We start from the raw sequence: 23,958 nt of genomic DNA on the forward strand, positions 1-23,958 counted from the left end.
TGGCCGCCCCTGCCTTCCTCAGATACCGCGACAGCTGCAGATAAGCCCCAAACTGGCAGCCACTGTGCGCTCGCCTCACGCCACGCTCCGGCGCTCTGCTCGGTCCCTGACGGTCGCCGGAAGTGGTTGTCCGCTGTCAAGTATTCCGTGTTGTGTTACCACAGCAATTACGCGGATTTATCGTCCAAGTTTCTGCACTGAACATTATTTGTTTCGAATTTGGTGAACATTTGCTCATTACTACTCATTCCCCTAAGTATATGCGGAAAATCGTAATTTTGTATAAGGAGGTTAAAGGGAGGAAATTAGGCATGTGAAGAAGAGCACATTTTTAAACACAGCCTCAGGACGGATGCTAACATGACAAATGGTCAGCTGCTACTAACTGTCAGATCGACAGTTTCTTGAAGCTTTTAGGCCGGTACATGGGGCCGGTTAATGTAGCTACAATTCGTTGGTGATGTCCATTTGTCTTTCATTCTTTTCAAATTTCTATTTTTCTTGTAGATTATTTTATATAATTCTATTCATCCTCCTTTTTTACTGTTACAATTGATTTTTGAAGTTTCCCCTACTCCTCCCTGCCTCCCGTCGTCCTTCTTTTTTACACCTAAAATTTTTCTCACTCCCTTTCCGATATAACTTGGCGATTGATAGTTTACGCTTTATCTGTTTGCGATGTGCATATGTTGTAAGTAGGCTGTTTAGGTTTTAACGATGGTAACGCCACGTAGTGCTCTGTATGGAAATCACTGACTGTGCTGTGTGCAGCTTGTGGCTGGTTTGCATTGTTGGAATATTTGTTATTGTAGTGTTGGGCATTTGGATGTGAACAGCTCGTAGCGTTGCGCAGTTGGAGGTGAGCCGCCAGCAGTGGTGAACGTGGGGAGAGAGATGGCAGAATTGTCAGAGCCGACGATCTGGAAGTGCGTCCGCCATAAAAAGAAAATTTGTAATACTGGATATCATGAATTTATATATATATATATATATATATATATATATATATATATATATATATATATATATATATATAATGATTTTTGACATTATTAAGGTAAATACATTGTTTGTTCTCTATCATAATCTTTAATTTGCTGACTATGCTTATCAGTACTTAGTGTGTTCAGTAGTTAGAATCTTTTATTTAGCTGGCAGTATTGGCGCTCGCTGCATTGCAGTAGTTCGAGTAACGTATATTTTGTGAGGTAAGTGATTCATGAAACGTATAGGTTATTGTTAGTCAGGGCCATTGTTGGGGTTTTTGAAAGTGAGATTGCGTTGCACTAAAAATATCATGTGTCAGTTTACTGTTGATCAGAATAAGTAAAAAGCGAAATATCTGAGTACGTTCAGTTCTGCTCAGCTGTTTGAAAATCAAATAACGTAGAGGTTTATTAGTACAGTAATTCATAAATTTTTCTAAGGGGATGTTTCAATGTTTTCGCGAAGTATGCCACTTACCGATATTTCCTATTTCGTGCGCTTGGACAACTTCGTCAGTTACAGCATGGCACCAGCCACATGCGGGCCCTTTTCGCTGTCTTGTAATTCCACTCACATTTCAATTTGAAAACTTTGATGCTGACCCCAGCTCCAGTGGGACTGTTTTTTAATTGATTTTATTTGGCTTTACTGATGGTCGCACTTATCCTGTTACTTGATATTAGATTCTTTGCACTAAAATCTGTCGTCGTCAATATTTGATCTTACTTCTAAGTAATATTTGTTTATTATATTTTTATCCAATGGTGTTTTACACATTTTACACCTCAATAAATCTTTTCAGATATGATGTAGAAACTTTCCTCAATAAGCCCATGTACTTCTGAAGAAGATTATTTTATAATTGTTGGAGCCATTCTCAAGGAATTTTAATAAAATTGTCTAAAGCCATTCATTTATTTGTTTGGAATACGTATGTACTGCCCTATTAGATCAACCTATTGCGACGCAACCGTTGGCTGTCCTAATTTTTTGTTGTTGTTATGATCTATCAAGTAATCTCCGAGATCTGATGACATGATGAACGATGTTACTCCGAGCACTGCCGTACGTTCGTTTGGCCCTTACAGGATCGTTCAGGTGATTTCTTTCTTCAATTCTTCCAAGCAAAACACGTATTTCTAGCGAGTCTTCTGCGCTCGTTACAGGCCCAAAGTACCTTAATTTCGTCTGCAGTATTTTGCCTTCCAAAGATAGGTCTGGTTTTATTTCTTACTTTCCCACTCCATGAAATGCTCAACAGCCTTCTCCAAATTCACATCTCAAAAGATTCCAACTCATACATAAATACAGCTGGTGTTGGACATTCTATGTTTACGCACACCGTAGGCTACAAGCCGACATCTGGAAGTGTTTCTCGAAATTATGTAAATAAATGGGAAATGCCTACCAAGTAATGTGAGGAACTAACAATTTGTAAGACATACATTCTTTAAATAGATGTTACAGTGCAAAGACAATATAGAAATACCCCATACACATACATGAGGCAAACTTTCACTTATACCAACGAGGAAACAACGAGAAAATTTAAACTTGTGGAGTCAAACGAAAAATAATCGTCGGATACTATATCGATTTACAACGTAAATTATTGTTAAAAACATCAGAACATGAAAATGTTAATTATAACAAATACACATCATGATTATAAAAAGGCGTAGAGTACTCGTACAATGCTGACATATCCTCATTACGAAATATACGACTTCAGTAATAAAAAATTTTAAAGTTTCAACTTGGTCCAATCATGTCTGACTCTATTTTAAGCCACCAGAGTACTAACCGATGTTTGCAAAATGTAATATTTCACTGCCACAATAAATAAAATGTTCCAGGGTTTATGCTGCGGTCAAATGGATTTCACCTTAAAACCCAACTTTTTAAAGACGCATCGTAGCTACTTTGAATGTCCCATTCACACCCTAGCTCATTACTGCCTTCAGAAAAATTTCTCTTCCGCCTGCTTTCACGCAGTGGCATGACGACACGTGTTTCGAATGCGCGAGCGCAGTTGACAGTTGTCGATTTTCGTCATCCGCTGTTGCTATCACCCCAGACGTATAAGGCAGAAACGCACAGGCGAAGGAAGGCAGTAACGGACAAGAGAAGTCTGCCAGTATCAAAAATCGGCCTTAATCAGAGAAAGGAGACGCTCTGAATGTACGACTGGAGCACAGCAGTGAATGGTTTTGACATTTACAATGGGGAAACTGGGAAAAATGTGAATCGAAGTGTCTGAGACTAGGTGGTACAGAAGAATGGTGAAAACAAGGCGGACTGACAAGGAATGAGGAGGTTCTCAGTAGAATCAGGAAAGAAATGATAATAATAAGGAACAAGAATAACTCCCCTAGTACTAGTGGAAGATTTTACTGGTAAAAACTATAGGGGAAGACAGAAACTGGAATATATCCAACAAATAGCTTAGGGGGAAGCGTACAAGTGCTACTCGGAAATGAAGAGGTTGGCTTAGGGCAGAATTTTGTGATTGTCCGCATCGAACCAGCCAGCAGACTGATTACTTAAAAAGAAAGTCAGGAGTACACTGGAATATGACGTGTAATTTACTCCCATCTTCGTTTTCTCTGTCTAGTAATTTCAACTGTCACTCTACGAAAAAGACGTATCTAATATCATCTCTAAGGCAGCGCCGTGGGTTTCCAGTTGGAAAAATGGCAGGCTGTGAGCAGACACATTGTGGCAGGAGCAGTGTAGGATGTCTGGCAATAACCTACGCTGACTGCATGGCGCAAGTTGTGCCTGCACAGCGCCACACCGCGCCGCCGGGAATGCAAATGCACCAGCGGCAGCTGGACTGGGGCCGCCGCAGGCATCCGCGCCGTGTGGTTCCAGCCGCAGCCGCAGAGGCGCCACTGTCGCAGGCCGCAATAAACGCGTTACGTACCGCGCCACGTGCTGCGAGGCTGTGGGTTTGCACGGCCCACTGCACTCCACATCAGCTGTTTCGGCCATCACAACCCAACTCTTGCCACTAAATGCGACAGTGGCCTAGAATCGTTCGTTCGAATCATGCTGCCTGTTCACCGTTAGCGTCATACAGAAGCGGGGTCACAATCAACGTACATGAAGGCAGTGGCGGATTAAAATTTTTTGCGCTCCTAGATACACAACAGTAAGTGCGACACACCGAAGATATATTTTGAACTATAATATCACAATGAATATTTTCCAACTTGCTAATAAAAAATCACATTTTAGCCTGAAATTTTTAAAACTAGTATGAAAAAATAAACAAAACTCACGTCAGCAAAAATTGCGTCTTTCTTCGAGGGCAACAAAAACGTTAATCATATATTCATAGTTGAGACGGTCGTCAGTTAAGAGATCAGCTTCGATATGAAGAATGGTTGTAAGAGCCGAAAACAAGCGTTCTGCTAAACAATTTGCAAGTGTCTTACGTACGAATATTCTGTCGGACTGTAACCGCTCCTTTCACAGAAACTTACTCATTTCTACGGGCACATCCTAACCTCACAGGATTTAAAACGAGCCGCGATGCACACATTCATTTGGGAAGCAGGGTTCTAAATTAGTTTCATATGACGTATGAAGTTTTGTTGCGCATTCGGAAATAATGTCAGGTGAATTGTTCTTAAGTTTACTGAAAACTAGCCCGCATCTCTTGGTCGTGCGGTAGCGTTCTCGCTTCCCACGCCCGAGTTCCCGGCTTCGATTGCCGGCGGCGTCAGGGATTTTCTCTGCCTCGTGATGGATGGGTGTTGTGTGATGTCCTTAGGTTAGTTAGGTTTAAGTAGTTTTAAGTTCTAGGGGACTGATGACCATAGATGTTAAGTCCCATAGTGCTCAGAGCTATTTTTTACAGAAAACTATGAAAGAGTCTAACAGTGCTATATGTTTCCTTCCTCCTCGCTAATTCAGCGTGCAAAATGTTTCGACTCAAAATTTCTCCCTATTACTCACAAGAATTTTTTCATTGTTTGCTTATCCATCGACATGAACTTTGCGTTTCCTTGATCTTTTATTAGTCGGCCGATGTGACCGAGCGGTTCTAGGCACTTCAGTCCGCAACCGCGCTGCTGCTACGGTTGCAGGTTCGAATCCTGCCTCGGACATGGATGTGTGTGCTGTCCTTAGGTTAGTTAGGTTTAAGTAGTTCTAAGTCTAGGGGACTGATGACCTCAGGTGTTAAGTCCCATAGTGCTCAGAACCATTTGAACCTTTTTTGATCTTTTATTTGTGCGTTGGTAGTCCACATAAATCAAAATTTCCCTCCATTTATTTTCATAGTAGTCGAACATCCACGGATAGAGCTAATAACCCCTGCCATTGATTCACAAAATTCATGCACTATTTCAGTATCAGTATTTACACATTGCAATTTCACATTCACACTACTACATCTCTGGAGAATATCCTTCAAAACTGTCATCATGAATACTGTTTCTTGTCTACTGATTATATTCAGTAAAGCTGAAACCTCATTTAGCGCAAGTGCTTCCTCACAGGTATTATTCGTAATATGTGTGAGGACATTGATAACACTCTCGCAATTTTCATTTACCCTTACACTTGTTTCCTCTCTTGCTGACCAACGTGTTTTTGAAAAGAGAAGAACGTACGGCAAAGCAGCAGCTTCTGTTTCGCGAAACGTGATGCTATGAGTACTGCGTATGTTAACATGCTGAGTGCTTCAAATAGTACCTCATTTATTACTCTTGTGAATTGCGTGGACATCACTGTCTGTTTCACAATGTTGTCTGTTCAGCTATGTGTGGTTCTGTAGTCCTCTATATTGAATTAGATGTTAACCCTCCCGTTGCCAAACTTTTTCACACGTCTATTTTACCAAGCGGGGTATTTGGACTATCCCAAAAGAGTTTTGTTTTATTGTAATATTTGTTCTCATTCCATCTAATGAGTTTATTTAGCATTGAAAACAGCTTTTCAGGTTATTAGAAGCGTTTAGTCAGATCACAGATACAAAGTACAAAAAAATTTTATATCTTTCACTATATTCAGTACTCAACGAACAGAACATTAATAATCTATGTACCTCAACAGTCACTGCAGTAAAATAACACAAGACTTTTTTCAACTTTTCAGTCAAGTACACTTTTGCACCGCATGCACTTCACAGTAACAGTTTCTTCTCTGTGTATAATACAAACAGGTTTCTTGCACGTTACACAAGAGAATCTTGTTTTCCGATCTTCGTTTCTCTTGCAATCTTGACATCGTTGCGGCGTTGGTAACTTGGAACACTGGGTCTGGACCTCTGCGGTAGGAATTACAATACCACAAGCTTTCAGTACATCTTGTACATCTTTATGAAGACCGTTGATACTTTTGGCTCTTTCTTCCATGTTGCCTTCGCTGAGTCCAAATGCCAGTTCAGTTTTGAGGAGTTTACGTCAGCTTTGATTATTCTTCTGGCAGTCGGGAAATCTTTGAGTGTACAGAATATAAGCATTCAGTGCTGCTATATCTACCATTTCCTTGAAGATTCTTAGTGGCCACCGCCTTGTTCCTCCAACAACACTGTATTCTCTCGTGATTTTTTCCCTATACCTACAGCATCTTCGGTTTTGTTGTAGTGCAGTATGATTTCCGGTATGTGTTCACTTTCTTCACCAATCACTTGTTTCTCATTATGCTGAATAGAGAGTAGTATTACTGCCTTTTCCTTCTTTGGAACATAGGAAACTATAGTCAAGTCATTTGGGAAACCCAACATTGAAGAGTGAACTCTCTTTCTGTTTAGCAAGAATGGCTTCGAAATCTCTTTCTTATTGGAACGCAAGGTACCAACCAATGTCATGTTTCGTTTTAGTAGTTCAGCAGCCAATGAAAAAGTGGTGAAAAAATTATCAGTTGTTACACCATGAGCCGGCCGCGGTGGTCTCGCGGTTGTAGGCGCGCAGTCCGGAACCGTGCGACTGCTACGGTCGCAGGTTCGAATCCTGCCTCGGGTATGGATGTGTGTGATATCCTTAGGTTAGTTAGGTTTAAGTAGTTCTAAGTTCCAGGGGACTGATGACCACAGCAGTTGAGTCCCATAGTGCTCAGAGCGATTTGAACCATTTTTTTTGTTACACCATGACCGTTATTCAGAAATCGTTCCATCAGATCCAAAACAACCCTCTGTCCTTCACTTCGCGAGTATTGTCCACCATTCCTGTGTAAATTTGGATCCGTAATGAGTAAGATGTGTTCACATCAGCACAAACCCAAATTTTATTGCCATACGTGCCAGGCTTGCTCTTCATATAAACACCAAAAGGCAGTTCCCTCGGTACGTTGCTAATTGTTCATCAATAGTCAGGTATTCGTAAGGTTAGAAGTTCCTGCACAAGTTAGACTAAAGTTTGTCGAACACTACCCTGATGGCTTGTAGCTTGTCCTTGGTTTCTTCAATTCTCTGTGCTCTTGTGTCTCTGTTGTCAAATAGCAAGAATTTCAGTATAGACAAAAATCGGTTTCTTGACATGGCAGCAGAAAAGAATGGTGGAAAAAAGGCAACATTACATCCCCACAGATCGGAAGCACATGTGCCATGTCCATTAGTTCGACCAGCTCCTATTAGAACTGCTAATACAGCGTACGCTTCAGTTGCATTTATATCTCTCATGTCGTTTTGTTCGAAGAATGAGCTGCTTTCCACAGAGAAACTACTCTTTTGGCTTCCCTGTTCGTTTCTTCTACATTGATGCACACGATTTCCGGTGAGATAAACAATAAAAATGACTCTGTTATTGTTTTGATTGTTTTTCCATCACTCACTGGGTCAGGTGTTACGTTCAAAATGTTGAACGTCGATGCCGCTCACCTTTTCGTGGTTCTCTAGAAAATTGTAGTCCACTTCTAGAAACAAACAAATCTCCAGCCTCTTCGTCTTTTTCTTGTTCTTCATCTTCATCCTCTGCTGCTTCTTCTAATTGTTCACGTGAATGTGTAGTGTCTTCTGATATTTCATCATCAGCTTCATCTGATGCTATGATATGGTCTTTGTCAAGAGGTTCCATATATTCATTCAGTTCATTATCAATGTTCCATCCATTTTCATCGTCACTGACATCAGAATTGTATAGAATTTCCATAATCTCGTCGCTAGACATCCTTACTTGCAGATGAAATACTGACTCGTGTAATGTCAGCTCAACAGTGAACGTCAAATTCAACTCAACAATAGTAACCAGAAACAATAACAAACATTGGATGTATGGCAAAACTCGACAAAGATGATGATTGACAAATATGTTTCGCAAAATCTTCTTCTCCTACAAATAAGAATATAAGACGTTTCATACCAAGCGGGGTAGTCTCACAATCCCACCAATACATAACCTGAATAACAATGATGAAGCCAAAAAAATTAGACAGTCGTGAGTGTGAATTCAACGTCAATCATTTTAGTACAAAGTCATGAAACCACAGGCATGTGGCCCTTCAGGTAACATTATTATAGGGAAAATCGATATCGCTTTAATATAAGTTTTACAACTTATGCCCGCTGCCGTGCTGCCGACTCTCCGAAATTTCTTCCTCAAATTAAGGCTGATGTTTGATACCAGAAACTTCCTTTGACCAGTAATGCCCTTAATGGCTGTGCCAGTCCTTTATTTACTTCCTACTTGCTTCTTCCGCCACATCGTAATTTTCTTCCAACGTAAGCAGAATCCTTCCACTTCGTCCATTTTGTGGATCCTAATTTAAATTCATGTCCAGTCTCATTTATACTGCTACTCACTACTTTCGTCTTTTTTCAGTTTACTCACCGTCCACAGTGTCTGCTCATTAGACTGTGCAATCTGTGCAGCACATCCGGTAATTCTTCTTCACTTGTCATCAGCGAATAAAGTCACTAATATATTGTCACCTAGAATTTTAATCGATCTCTTGAACCTATCCTCTGTTTTCATCATTGCTGTTTCGACGCATTGATTGAAAAGCAGTGGCGGAAGGAGGCATCCCTGTATCATACATTTCTTAATTCGAGCATCTCGTAGTTTGCTCCTCCATTCGTACAGTGTCCTCTTGGTTATCGTATATGTAGTACAATCCCCTGCACTACAAGCGTATTTCTCTGAGAATTTCGAACGTGTTACAGTATTTTATATCGTCAAACCCTTTGTTTAGGTCAAAAAATCCTTAGAACGTGTCTTGATTTTCTTCACTCTAGCTTTCGGTACTAATAACAACGTCAGAACTGCCGTTATCTTTCATAAAGCTAAAGTGGTCGTCATCTAACAGATCTTTATTATTGTTTTCTTTGTGACTGTTGTTATTAGTTATTGTTATTCTAAGTATTGGTAATAGTAGCAGAGAAAGGTTGCTATCGATGGGCCGTCTCCTTTGATGGGCCGACACAGTTTTTCTGTCGATATTGACAATAGGTGGTAGAATTTGCACTTTGTTCTTGTGATTGACTAGTAATTGAAACGTCGTACTGACATCGTAATGGGGATTAAATTTCTGCAGCACTCATTGGAAAGCACGACCAATCCACATCCTTTTCTCACATTTACAGTATAATGTTATGTCCTGTGGCCGGGAACTACGTACTGTTAAGCGTTGCATTGCAAGTTGCCTCGACTGAACCACCTCGAATTTTATCTAAACGTAGGCGTAACTAGGCCGCTATCAACAAAATTTAAGTAATGATCTTCATTATACTATTTCTAATAGCATGTAAGTGGTTTGATAACCAGACAGACTAAACATTTTTACTTTTGGCCACCTTGATTTCAAATACATGTTACTTGATTTAATATGAGAGAATAAATCCTAAAATAAAAAGTATTGTCCTTGTATAGATGTGTACAATATTTAAAAGCTATTCCACTATTGCCCATTCACACAAACTGCTTGTCCCAATGAAAGAATCCAGTAGCTGGCTCAAATGGCACTGAGCCATTGGGACTTAGCAGCGGAGATCACCAGTCCCCTAAACCTTAGAACTACTTAAACCTAATTAACCTAAGGACGTCACATACATCCATTCCCCAGGCAGGAATCGAACCTGCGACCGTAGCGGTCGCGCAGTTCCAAACTGAAGCGCCTAGAACCGCTCGGCCACACCGGTCGGCGATCTAGTAGCTTTTCTTGGGCAGATGACACATGTTTTATTTTTGAAATATTTCTTTGACGGTGAATATTTATGACTTTTGCGTCTGCGATATACATTTGTAAAACATAAGGTTCAAGTATACTGAAAATAAAATATTTATTATAGTATCAGAGAATTTTATTACACATTTTCAGTATTTATTATAAATGTAAGATTAACACCAGTAACTATTACTTATTATAATATCCAAGGATTTTATGACACATTTTCATTAGGCGGCCTATTGATAGCAGCCTTCCCCTGATGGTATTATTCTATTCTTTCATAGCGTTTATTTAATTATATGGGGTTGGCTGTTTTCATAGCTGGCATTTTCTCCTTTGTGGACAGATACCTTTCCTGTCGTCATAGTCGTCATAGATAAGAAAGAGAATTCGTGTGCTCTTTTTGTCTATAAATCGTTGCTTCTTTGTTCTGTTTCTTACTGTACTTTCTGAAGTGGGGTAGTAAGTAGGGTAAGCGTAAGTAGGGTGGCTAATTGATTATAAATGACAGACTTCCTGGTTTACCAGACTAGTGGTAGCCAAACCACTGCGTGTATTCGATCCGCATCGCAAGCTAGCGCTCAACCGATAAGCATGCACTATGCTCTACTTTGTAGAAGCAGCAACAACCTCTGCAGCCGACTTCGTTAACGAACGGTTGTGTTGTGACGCTCGATTCGGAGGTAAGCCGGTTCGAATCCTGACAGTCTATGAAATGCTCATTGCATCGCCAGGAGGAGTGGTAGTGTACAACTCCTGATCTCCATTGTTGGTGCCAGTGACCCGGATTAAAACCCAAGGGGTCTACGGTGTCTCACGAGGTCAAGACATGTGACACTGATCCTCCTCGTCGGACGAGGATATAAAATTCTGAGACTTTTAGTGCTATCCAAGGCGACTTGACTATATGCTGTAACTGATTTTCACTCTTCCCTCTTCTCTAATCGTCATCATAAAGCACAAATATACCACTACACGAAGCACACATCCATTACTCTCACCTAGACGCCACAAATTACACATACGATACATCTCTCCCTTATCTGCAAGGCAAGGGCCCACGTGCACGCAAGAAGAACACTTCCGTTAGGTGGCCAAACCCACCCCGTGGAACATCCCACCCAACAGTGCCATACGACATTTAATTTTCATTATTTATTCATTTATATGTAAGTTGAATACATGTGTTCTAATGGTGATTAGTTCGAAAGGGAATGGATTGGTTGGAAACTATTCACCATTGAGGCACATGTATGTAACTGTGACAGGTTACTAAAGAAATAATACAATATAATTCTGGAATATTATGACAACGCAGTGCTGGAATTACACAAGTTTCATTTTAACATAATCAGTTATTATCAGAGTGAATGAATGTACACTTTACAAAAGAATTAGGGGAACATTTGTATCAATTTCTGGTGTGTTAAATCTGTTTTAATACAGGTGGTACCTGTTGTCTAGTTGCATGGCTTGAGATCTCCGCCTTACATGTAGGCAAAAATTAAAAAAAAATTCACCATCTACTGTCTGTATTACGCATTACAGTGTCTGGAGATCCCTTCAAGGAGGAAACAAGTATCGGTGTCCCAGTGTTTTCTAGTGAGATACACAGTGGCAGTTGTCATTTATGGACATTGTGTTCATCCAAGCACATGCAACAAGAAATCTTAAAGCAGTGAAAGATGTAAGATCGGTCTGTTTGTTCCAAAACGAATGGACTTTCGTTCATGTTGCTGCGGATGCCAATATGTCTCCATTTGTCATCAACTGGGTGTGGACAAGCTACAGGGAGACAGATAAGTACAGAAGGCGAATAGGACAAGATCGCTGACCCATTACACTCTCAAGTGGTGACCGATATTACACCATCTCTGCGTTGCAGCGTTGTCTGGCTACGGCCTGATAACTGCAAGACGATCTCAAAAAGGCCACTGGTGCTGCTATGAGCGATCGTACTGTAAAGAAAGACCTTAGACTACGACGTCCTTTTTGACTACCCCTCTTGACGCAAGTAACGCTTGCAGCTCGCCTTCAGTTCTGCTGTGCCCATGTAAACTGGCAACTTCGTCACTGCCGAAATGTTATATTTCCAGATGAGTCCAGACTGATGACCGTGTTAGTAAGCGAAACACACGGTGAGTGGTATCTTCCAAATATTGTGCAGGCTATCGACAGCTTCCCAAGGTTCTGTGATGCTGTAGAAAGACTTTAGTGTTGAAAGTCATATGAATTTCGTCGTTGACCATGGTCGCCTTACAGCCAGGCAGTACATCGACGGGATCCTGCTGGACCACTTGGTGGCTGCTGCGCATGGCGGCCTCCCTCAGTTCCTCCTAATTCCAAGGCCTATGTGGCGAGCTTCAGCAGGGATGTCTTCCGGACATTGAAGTAATGGAGTGGCCGGCGGTGAGTCCTGACATAAGACCTACTGCGCGTAAGTGCAACATGCTTGAGAGAAGTGTTCTTGGTCGTCCTGTTCCACCACAGACTTTCCAGTAACAGTCATGGGCCCTCAAGGTGCGAACTTGTCAGCATCGACGGTCCATCGCCGTCTGCTGCAGGTTGGACTCGTTGCACGCATGTCATTACGTCGGCTTTTATTGTCCAGAAACCACAATCTCCTCCGGTTGGAATGAGCACGTGAACACCATCACTGGGATGCTGAATGGCAACATGTTATGCTGCTTGATCAGACAATTGCTCACGGAGGGCGTACACGTTACTCAAACTCCAAAAGTGCAATGTAAAGCACTCAGGATGGTGGTATGATTATTGTTTCTACTGTGTTTTCGACACTTGTCGGACATTTCAGGTATTTTTATGTAAATGTTCGAGGATCTAATAAAGTTTTGTTATGTACTTCATCTGTGGAAGATAAAGGTATAGTTAGGTAACATACGAAGTACTCAATTATACCTCACTGGCGTATGACAGACGCCCGAAGTCATGTTTCCATAATTCTTTTGGGCAGTATATAAGATAAATTCCTGGAAAACATTTGTAGAGTGGTTTCTGCTCTATAGTCAAAAATGTTCAAATATGTGTGAAATTTTATGGAATTTAACTGCTAAGGTCATCAGTCCCTAAGCTAACACACTACTTAAACTAAATTATCCTAAGGACAAGCCGGCTGGAGTGGCTGTAGGCTGGACCGCGCGACCGCTACGGTCGCAGGCTCGAATCCTGACTCGGGCATGGATGTGTGTGATGTCCTGAGCTTAGTTAGGTTTAAGTGGTTCTGAGACTGATGACGTCAGAAGTTAAGTCCCATAGTGCTCGGAGCCATTTGAACCATTTGAACCTAAGGACAAACACACACACCCATGCCATAGGGAGGACTCGAACCTCCTCCCAGAGCAGCCGCATAGTCCATGACTGCAGGGCCTAAGACCGCTCGGCTAATCCCGCGCGGCCTCTACAGTCCAGTCCGGTGATATACAAATGCACAAAAATAATACAGTGTGGTTTAGTGAAGTTACTGTCTCAAAAGGCAATATTTGTCACCCCGATCGTCCCATTTACTTGTACAAACGAGCCTTTCTCTCAGTTGAGTAGGTCAGTCTTACATGATGTATTTATGACAGCATTGTACAGTTACAAGCAATGCACTAGACTACTACACAAGGAAGAAACTTCGAGCTCTGCCACTGCTCTGAATTTTGTGCAGAAGTTGCGCCCCATGCTACACCTATCCTAAGTCATCAGAATTTCAAATGAGGGAGTTTTCAGTCAGCCACAAGATAAGCAGGAAGCAATGCCGTCCTTGAAGACCGCAACTATAAACACGCGAGTCGCCGTATATTTGAATGTAAATTCACCTTTGCGTAACACTAGGCCAGCTGGCAACTTTTAAATGAATCCGTGGGAGCGTCCAGTTACCTGCCGTGACTTAGGTTAGCGTCAGAGACGCCGCTAATACGGCGTGTGGCGCAGCCTCGGGGCCGCTTTGCAAGCGTGTGTGTGTGAGCAGTGTCCAGCGCCCGGCCCCATAAATATGCAGGCTGCGCAACGCCCGTCCTAATTGGTTTACTGGCTCGTCTCCTCTGGGCGCCCAGCAACCGCCCCTGGCTACGCCGCAAACCCACTTACCGGTGGTCGTCGCAGGCGTCGGCATCTGGCCTTACCAGGCGACAACCAGCAAATCACAGCGCCACGCTAGTCAAGCCGAATTGTAGTGCAGACGAAGAATGGTCGCAGCCGTGAACATGAAGACACTTTTCATGATTTTACTTTTGAATCTAGAGCAGATCCAGAGTACAGGGAGCATAGTTTCAAATAATGCTCTCCTTTAATTTGGAAACATTTTGCTGCATATTAGGAAAGAGCAAGATGGGAATCAACTATGTGACTTATTGGTTAGAATACACAATAGTATGCTCAAGCAACGAATAATAATGACACCGTGTTGTGCAGATAATAATTGTTCATACACACAGAGGTGAGAAAAGTCATGGGGTACCTCCCAATAAAGTGGCTGACCTTCTTTTGATCGGTGCAATGCAGCATCTCAACGTGGCATTGCCTCAACAATTGGAATGTCCTCTCCAGAGATACTGACCCATGCCACCTCTACAGCCGTTCATAAATGCGGAAGTGTTGCAAGTGCTAGATTTTGTGCACAAATTAACCTTCCGAATATGTTCCATAAGCGTTCGATAGGATTCATATCGAGCGATCTGGATGGCCAATATCATTCGGTCCAGTTTTCCAGGTGGTTCTGAAAATCAATTAGGAACAATTGTGTCCCCAATGACTGTAGTAGCCGAACCGAACCATTTCCAGTCAATGAGCAGTTCAGTTGGACCAAAGCACCCGGTTCATTCGACGTAAACACATCACACACCATTAAAGAGCCCACACCAGTGTGTACAGAGCCTCTTTGGTAACTTGGATCCTTGGCTTCGTGGGGACTGCGCCCCAATCGATACCTTCCATCAGCTCTTACAAACTGAAATCGGGGCTCATCTGACCACGAGACGGTTCTCCAGTTGTCTAGGGTCGAACCGATATTGTCACGAGCCATGGAGAGGCGCTGCAGTCTTTGTCGTGCTGTTATCAAAGGCAATCCTGTGTGTCGTCTGCTGCCATAGGCCATTAATGTCACATTTCACCGTACGTTCGTCGTACGTCCCACATCAATTTCTGCAGTAATTTCACGCAGTGTTGCTTGTCAGTTAGCGATGACAACACGCTGCCCTGGCTCGTTAAGTGAAGGCCGTCGGCCACTGCGTTGTCCGCGACGAGAGGTAATGCGTGGAATTTGGTGTTCTCGGCACACTCTTGATAATGTGGATCTTGGAGAACTGAATTCCCTAACGATTTCTGAAATGGAATGTCCCATGCGTCTAGCTCCTACTACCATTCCGCTTTCGAAGTCTGTTTATTTCCTCGGGCGGCCATAATCTTATTGGAAACCTTTCAATGTAAATCATCGGTGTACAAAAGACTGCTCCGCCAATGCACTGCCCTTTTGTACCTTGTGTAGGCGATACACCGCCATTAGTATACGTGCATATCTCTGTCCCATGACTTTCGTCATCCCAGTGGACGTATTAGAAGATATTGGTGTTGCTTAGTTTTATGTAAACTTACTTTACCTGTCCAAGCAGCTCTACTAAACACGTCACGTCGGGCCATTAGACGGTACGGATGTGTAGAGATACGTTGTTTACATTTCTGTATATTTGCAATTCTGCCTGTATTAAGGTGGAACACTTGGTTGAGGTGACGACGGGTGCGCAAGCAATACGTGACACGTTTTACAGCGAGGTGGGTACACGTAGACCGACCAGAGTCCTAGTGTCGCTCCGACAGGGTCGGTGTTGCTCCTAGTGTAGTCGGTGCAGAGCTGTCACACGAGGTGGAAACAATACAGTGAGTACCATTATACTTCGTCGACGTCAAAGGAAGCCATATCGGCATTTGAGCGAGTGCGAACGAGGCAGAATGATTGGTCTCCGGGAAATGGGGTTGACGTACCGTGATTTCGGCTCGCACAGGGCTTGCTGCTACGACAGTGATGTGTGTGTGGGAGCAGTGGACAGAGGAAGGTCGTACGTGGCGAAGAGCGGGAACTGGAACACGGAAGATGACGACAGCATTGGATGGCCGTCATCTTGTCCGCATGGCCGTTACGGACCGTAGAGCGTCATCCACAGTGTTGGCTAGAGCACTGCAACAGGTGTTAACTTGTCAGCATCGATGGTTCATCGAAGTCTGCTGCAAGTTGGACTAGTTACATGAATGCCATTACGTCGGCTTCCATTGTCCAGAAACCACAAGCTCCACCGGCTGGAATGGGAACGTGAACACCATCACTAGGGTGCTGAGTGGCAACATCTTTTCATATGAGTCCCGCTACAACGTGTCCTACAGTGATGGCCGCTTACGTCTCCTTTCTAAATAATATTAAACAATTTCAATTTTTTAAATTTTACCTCTATAGATCAATAAAGTAAAAGGATTATACACTTAGTTTTCCAAATACATACATCAAAAGATTATTACAAAAATATTATTCCTGTATCTTATATCAGTGTTATCGTCATTCTTATTGGATCCATAAAATGGTAAACTATTAACATTATAATAAAAAGTTCTTGGTATAAGAAGATTAAAAATGTGAAAACAGTGTTTTGTGATTTTACTTTATGTAAGTGGAAAAGGCCGGGAGATACGGGAAGATTTCAATTAGATTACATCATGGTCAGACAGAGATTCCGAAATCAGATACTGGATTGTAAGGCGTACCAAGGAGCAGATATAGACTCAGATCACAATTTAGTAGTGATGAAGAGTAGGCTGAAGTTCAAGACATTAGTCAGGAAGAATCAATACGCAAAGAAATGTAATACGGAAGTTCTAACGAAAGACGAGATACGTTTGAAGTTCTCTACCGCTATAGATACAGCAATAAGGAATAGCGCAGTAGGCAGCAAAGTTGAAGAGTAATGGACATCTCTAAAAAGGGCCATCACAGAAGTTGGGAAGGAAAACATAGGTACAAAGAAGGTAGCTGCGAAGAAACAACGGGTAACAAAGGAAATACTTCAGTTGATTGATGAAAGGAGGAAGTACAAACATGTTCCGGGAAAATCAGGAATACAGAAATACAAGTCGCTGAGGAATGAAATAAATACTGTAGGAAGCGCAGGGAAGCTAAGACGAAATGGCTGCAGGAAAAATGTGAAGACATCGAAAAAGATATGATTGTCGGAAGGACAGACTCAGCATACAGCAAAGTCAAAACAACCTTTGGTGACATTAATAGCAACGGTGGTAACATTAAGAGTGCAACGGGAATTCCACATTTAAATGCAGAGGAGAGAGCAGATAGGTGGAAAGAATACATTGAAAGCCTCTATGAGGGTGAAGATTTGTCTGATGTGGTAGAAGAAGAAACAGGAGTCGATTTAGAAGAGATAGGGGATCCAGTATTAGAATCGGAATTTAAAAGAGGTTTGGAGGACTTACGGTCAAATAAGGCAGAAGGGATGGATAACATTCCATCAGAATTTCTAAAATCATTAGGGAAAGTGGCAACAAACCGACTATTCACGTTGGTGTGTAGAATATATGAGTTTGGCGACATACCATCTGACTTTCGGAAGAGCATCATCCACACAATTACGAAGACGGCAAGAGCTGACAAGTGCGAGAATTATCGCACAATCAGCTTAACAGCTCATGCATCGAAGCTGCTTACAAGAATAATATACAGAAGAATGGAAAAGAAAATTGAGAATGCGCTAGGTGACGATCAGTTTGTCTTCAGGAAAAGTAAAGGCACGAGAGAGGCAATTCTGACGTTACGGCTAATTATGGAAGCAAGGATAAAGAAAAATCAAGACACGTTCATAGGATTTGTCGACCTGGAAAAAGCGTTCGACAATATAAAATGGTGCAAGCTGTTCCAGATACTGAAAAAAGTAGGGGTAACCTGTAGGGAGAGACGGGTCATATACAATATGTACAACAACCAAGAGGGAATGATAAGAGTGGACGATCAAGAACGAAGTGCTCGTATTAAGAAGGGTGTAAGACAAGGCTGTAGCCTTTCGCCCCTACTCTTCAATTTGTACATCGAGGAAGCAATGATGGAAATAAAAGAAAGGTTCAGGAGTGGAATTAATTTACAAGGTGAAAGGATATCAATGATACGATTCGTTGATGACGTTGCTATCCTGAGTGAAAGTGAAGAAGAATTAAATGATCTGCTGAACGGAATGAACAGTCTAATGAGTACACAGTATGGTTTGAGAGTAAATCGGAGAAAGACGAAGGTAATGAGAAGTAGTAGAAATGAGAACAGCGAGAAACTTAACATCAGGATTGATAGTCACGAAGTCAATGAAGTTAAGGAATTCTGCTACCTAGGCAGTAAAATAACCAATGACGGACGGAGCAAGGAGGACATCAAAAGCAGACTCGCTGTGGCAAAAAAGGCATTTCTGGCCAAGAGAAGTCTATTAATATCAAATACCGGCCTTAATTTGAGGAAGAAATTTCTGAGGATGTACGTCTGGAGTACAGCATTGTATGGTAGTGAAACATGGACTGTGGGAAAACCGGGACAGAGGAAATCGAAGCATTTGAGATGTGGTGCTATAGACGAATGTTGAAAATTAGTTGGACAGATACGGTAAGGAATGAGGAGGTTCTACGCAGAATCGGAGAGGGAAGGAATATGTGGAAAACACTGATAAGGAGAAGGGACAGGATGATAGGACATCTGCTAAGACATGAGGGAGTTACTTCCATGGTACTAGAGGGAGCTGTAGAGGGCAAAAACTGTAGATGAATACAGAGATTGGAATACGTCAAGCAAATAATTGAGGACGTAGGTTGCAAGTGCTACTCTGAGGTGAAGAGGTTAGCACAGGAAAGAAATTGGTGGTGGGCCGCATCAAACCAGTCAGTAGACTGATGACCAAAAAAAAGTGTAGATTCTCGTATAACAATGCATCTTCAGTGATCAGCTGATGTGTTCTGAGTACCGCGAGGTCCAGCCTGTGATACAGCGTGTTATATGTATTATCTCAGTCATGGTCTAAGTTTCGATAAGTGTTACATATTGAGCGATTATAGAAAAGCTTCAGGTCAAACTCAAGCTTTAAAGTTAAAATGAGAGAAGGGCTGCAAGATGGAAACATAAAAACACCAGAGGTGGTATGTTGTCATAATCTATAAAACACGTCAGTGAGCTCTATTTTGATCTACTGCAGCGCCTTCTAGTGTAATACCAAAATAATTATGTAACCAGTAAAATATCAATGCAGTACATAAAAACATTTCAAAGCTTACACTACCAAATATCAGATTGCATTTATATCAATAAAAGTAGCAATCTGACAAAACACGCTAAATAATAAAAGTCTGCCAACGCTAGGATAAGTTTTCGATTATGCGGCTGTAGAATACACGCGGTTTCCAGGCGAAGAAGACGTCGAGCCATGTTCGAATAGCATTTTCTTCCGGAAAGCAAATTCCTTGAAGGCTACAGGTATTCGAGAGGGAGCAGAGGAGGTGAAAATCTGAGGGCGCAATATCAGGTGAATAAGATGGATGCGAAATGACTTCCCAACCCAAATCCTATAGCGGTTTTTTTGTTTTTTTGTCAGTCTAGGAGAATGCAGGTAGGAGTTATCGTGGAGTAGCATCATTTCACACAATCTTCCTGGTCGTTTTTCTTGGATTGCGTCTACAAGATGTCTCACTTGTTGTAGTACACCACACCACCGGTGTTCCACCAGATGCATAACCTTATCTCTTGTGGATGCGCGTAGGTCTTTGTACGGGAAACTGCTACTTTGTCTGTGGTAAACCACTGCTTTCTTTTCCTTACGTTTAAATAAAGACACCGTTTCTTATAACGAGTAACGATACAGGATAGGAATGGTCGGTGTTGTTCACGAAACAGTTACTGACGAGCATGCAGAGAAGCATATATGGCTATCCGCTGATTTTTGTAATTTTGGCTAACAGCATGCGGTACACATATAGTCGATTTTTTAACCTTCCCCATTGCCTGCAAATGTCGAACGATTGTGGAATGATCAAAATTCATCACATCTGCAAGTTGTAGAGTACACTGACTTGTATCATTGCAGACCGATTTGTATAAAGAACTTTCATCAAACCCCAAAAGTCTTCCTGAACGCGGAGAATCACTAACGTTACTTCCTTAAAACAAGAAAATAATTTTCTTGCCGTGCTCTGTGCAGTGCCATTATCTCGAAACACGGTGCAAATGGTTATGGCTGCCTCCACTGCTGTCATCCCTGCACTGAACTCAAACAGAAGAATATGTTACGAACATTCCGATTTCTCCACTTGGCACTCCTTTTTCTAGCGAACACACCTCCACTCACTATTTCCAAAAGATGAAATGACAATATTTATACTTGAATAGCAACAGTGAACTACAAATAAAAAGTGAAAATCGACAAATAAACTCATAGTAACTGGAATAACAATATACGACACAAAAAAGCTACGAACTTGTGCACCAGCCTAATACAGTTTCAAGAACCAGTATTGGTGAGGAATTTAGGTGTGTATCACAGGCTGCCAGGTAGGGACAGCGAAGGCAATATTAGACTAATTACACCGTGCCAAGACGGATCCAAGCAGTAATTTTATCGGCGCTCCATAAAAGAACGAAAACATGTTATACAATGGGAAGTACATCCTCTCCGTAACTATGGTTTGCAGCGTATAGATGTAGATCTATGTGACCTGCACAATGACGCAATGGCTAATGTCTGTGGAACAGAAGTCTCTCTGCACTTTTTGTTACGTGCGACTTTTAATCGTTGCGTCCTGGCAGCTCGCTAATCAGCTGCCAAAAGTGACTATCCGACTTATGTAAAAACGAGACGTTCTTGCATCTCTTGGAAACAGGTGGTGATTACCTTCAATGATATCCATCCACTACTATCTGCATCCCTCCACGCATATGTCGGATAGTTCCCTTACACTACACACAATAGACAACTATCAAATACAGAGCTGCAGACTGCTGGATAGAGATTGGTAGGCCTGGAGAAGTAACAGAAAGCACAAGAAACCCAATTACAGATAAACTCCAACTAAGTGCTGGCCTTTCGTGTGGAAAAAGAATCGGATGTCAACGGTAAAGACTGTTGAATTTACACTTTTTTTCAGATATCAGACAGTGGTTGAGAGTGAAATATCTTAATCACAGCAGTGGAATGGTATATTTCCTAACTGGACATGGTACGTATCCCACATTTCCAACACTCATGAATTTAAGTTAGAAGACTCCATAAGTAGTCATTAGGATGGCCTGAACATGTTGTTCTCGTAGGGGGTACAAGTGACGTAAGACGCAATGGCATGACACACGGTGAACTTCATGGAAGTAGAAAAGATAGATGCAACTGGATTGACCTACATCATTGCACTCAGTCGCAAATTATCGATCATTATACATGAATGAGATTTTTCACTCTGCAGCGGAGTGTGCGCTGATATGAAACTTCCTGGCAGGTTAAAACTGTGTGCCCGACCGAGACTCGAACTCGGGACCTTTGCCTTTCGCGGGCAAGTGCTCTTCCATCTGAGCTACCGAAGCACGACTCACGCCCCGTCCTCACAGCTTTACTTCTGCCAGTACCTCGTCTCCTAACTTCCAAACTTTACAGGAGCTCTCCTGCGAACCTTGCAGAACTAGCACTTCTGAAAGAAAGGATACTGCGGAGACATGGCTTAGCCGCAGCCTGGAAACATCCCCCAGAAGTAAAGCTGTGAGTACCAGGCGTGAGTCGTGCTTCGGTAGCTCAGATGGTAGAGCACTTGCCCGCGAAAGGCAAAGGTCCCGATTTCGAGTCTCGGTCGGGCACACAGTTTTAATCTGCCAGGAAGTTTCATATTACATGAAGGTTACAGACAAACGCGTGCGGACATGACAGCTCATAAAAGGACTCGAGATGATGACAGAAACGCAGGAAGTGACTCCCACTATACGATGAAAAAATACGAAAACAAGAGAGTAAAAACTCAGACACTCGTATTTACTCACCTCATGCATACATCATAAATTGAAACTGGTAGTAATTACACGATGTCACGTTAAAAGTGCAGTAAGCGAATACAGATCGTGTTTGGTTGCTGTTGTTGTAACAATATAGTCAGGTAAGAAATCTAAGTAGCATAGACATTTACTAAAATGGAATAAGTGTAAATACCCAACTAACGGTGAACGGTGAAATTAACTGTGACGTAGGAATTAGTTACTAATTACTAACACTACAGGCTCTTAACGGGACGTGCGACTGTTACGGTCGCAGGTTCGAATCCTGCCTCGGGCATGCATGTGTGTGATGTCCCTAGGTTAGTTAGGTTTAAGTAGTTCTAAGTTCTAGGGGACTAATGACCACAGCAGTTGAGTCCCATAATGCTCAGAGCTATTTGAACCATCTTAACAGGACGAACGGGAACTTCGAATACATTACGTTGGAGAATCCCTAAATTAGAACAGGAGTATGTCAACCGATGACACCAGGCCTCAAAGGTCCAGTGTGAAGTCTCCTAAAGGAGACACTTTATAACCTTGAATTACTATTGAAAGGTGCGCTTTGACATTGTCATGTCTTTCTCTAAGTCTAGAACTCGTTAACTTTAGGCAACATATTAATTTTTGCTTGTTTCTATTTCAGCTGTGTAATATCAAGGACCAGAAGAAGTATCTGTGTAACGTGCGTTTTAATTTATTTTTAAGAGCCCTTTCTGATCAACACTTTCTGTTCTGCGTCTGTTCCTGCATTGCATGAGAATATACGTTTAGCTGGATACTGAGGCCTATTTCTCCTCAGCCTTGGTGGAGGAGGACAGGGAATGTCCGTTAGCCTTCATGGCACAATGGAAAGATAAAAAAAAGGAGTAATTAAGAACCTCAGATTTTTATGTGACCTACTTGAATGGTAGAGCATGTTCAGATGGAGAAACGGTCCTTCCCGCCAAATATTTAGGTAAGACGATTCATTAACTCGTCATACTTGTGGGCGGAAGCTTCTAGAAGCGTCTCGTAGCTTCCCCTCTCTGGGGTGACGCTCTGCTCAACGTCTCATTGGACTAGACAGTCACACAGGGAAGCAAGACAGGGATTGGTCAGTGTCCGACTGCGAAAAAGGCTGACACAGGGACGTCTGGCGAAAGCCTGATAACTTTGGAGTCTTGGAGAGAGCAGTTAATATGACCGTGGTGCCTTATAGTGTGAAGTCAGACAGTTGTGTTATTGTATTAAAATCAGTCACATTATGTTAGGCGAGTAATAGAGATTTTGAAGAATAACTTCGATGCAGAGTACAGTCAGATAAAAGTGGGAATTAACGGGGAGTAATTTAGATGCCTAGGTGATCAGACAAATGTTGGCTGCATAAGTCAGATCTTCGTCAGATGACATGGCTGCTGGGAGGCAACAGACTTTGCTTGCCGTCCGGAGATGCCTCAGTCTGCAGACAGAAATGGTAATAGATGTGTAACTGTAAGCGTGGTTAGCGAGGAGTTTTAGGCTACCGTGTAATTAACATCTTCATCGGTATACCAACTTTGCTCTCCGGGAGATTACGTAAGTAAGCAGTAAATTTTCAGTTATTCTTTCAAATACGTGTCTCGTTTGCTCTTTCAGAAAAGCGACATCGCCGGCCGCGGTGGTCTCGCGGTTCTAGGCGCGCAGTCCGGAACCGTGCGACTGCTACGGTCGCAGGTTCGAATCCGGCCTCGGGCATGGATGTGGGTGATGTCCTTAGGTTAGTTAGATTTAAGTAGTTCTAATTTCTAGGGGACTGATGATCACAGTTGTTGAGTCCCATAGTGCTCAGAGCCATTTGA

This window comes from Schistocerca gregaria, chromosome 6 (assembly GCF_023897955.1).
Source record: "Schistocerca gregaria isolate iqSchGreg1 chromosome 6, iqSchGreg1.2, whole genome shotgun sequence".
NCBI classification, from domain to species: Eukaryota; Metazoa; Arthropoda; class Insecta; order Orthoptera; family Acrididae; genus Schistocerca; species Schistocerca gregaria.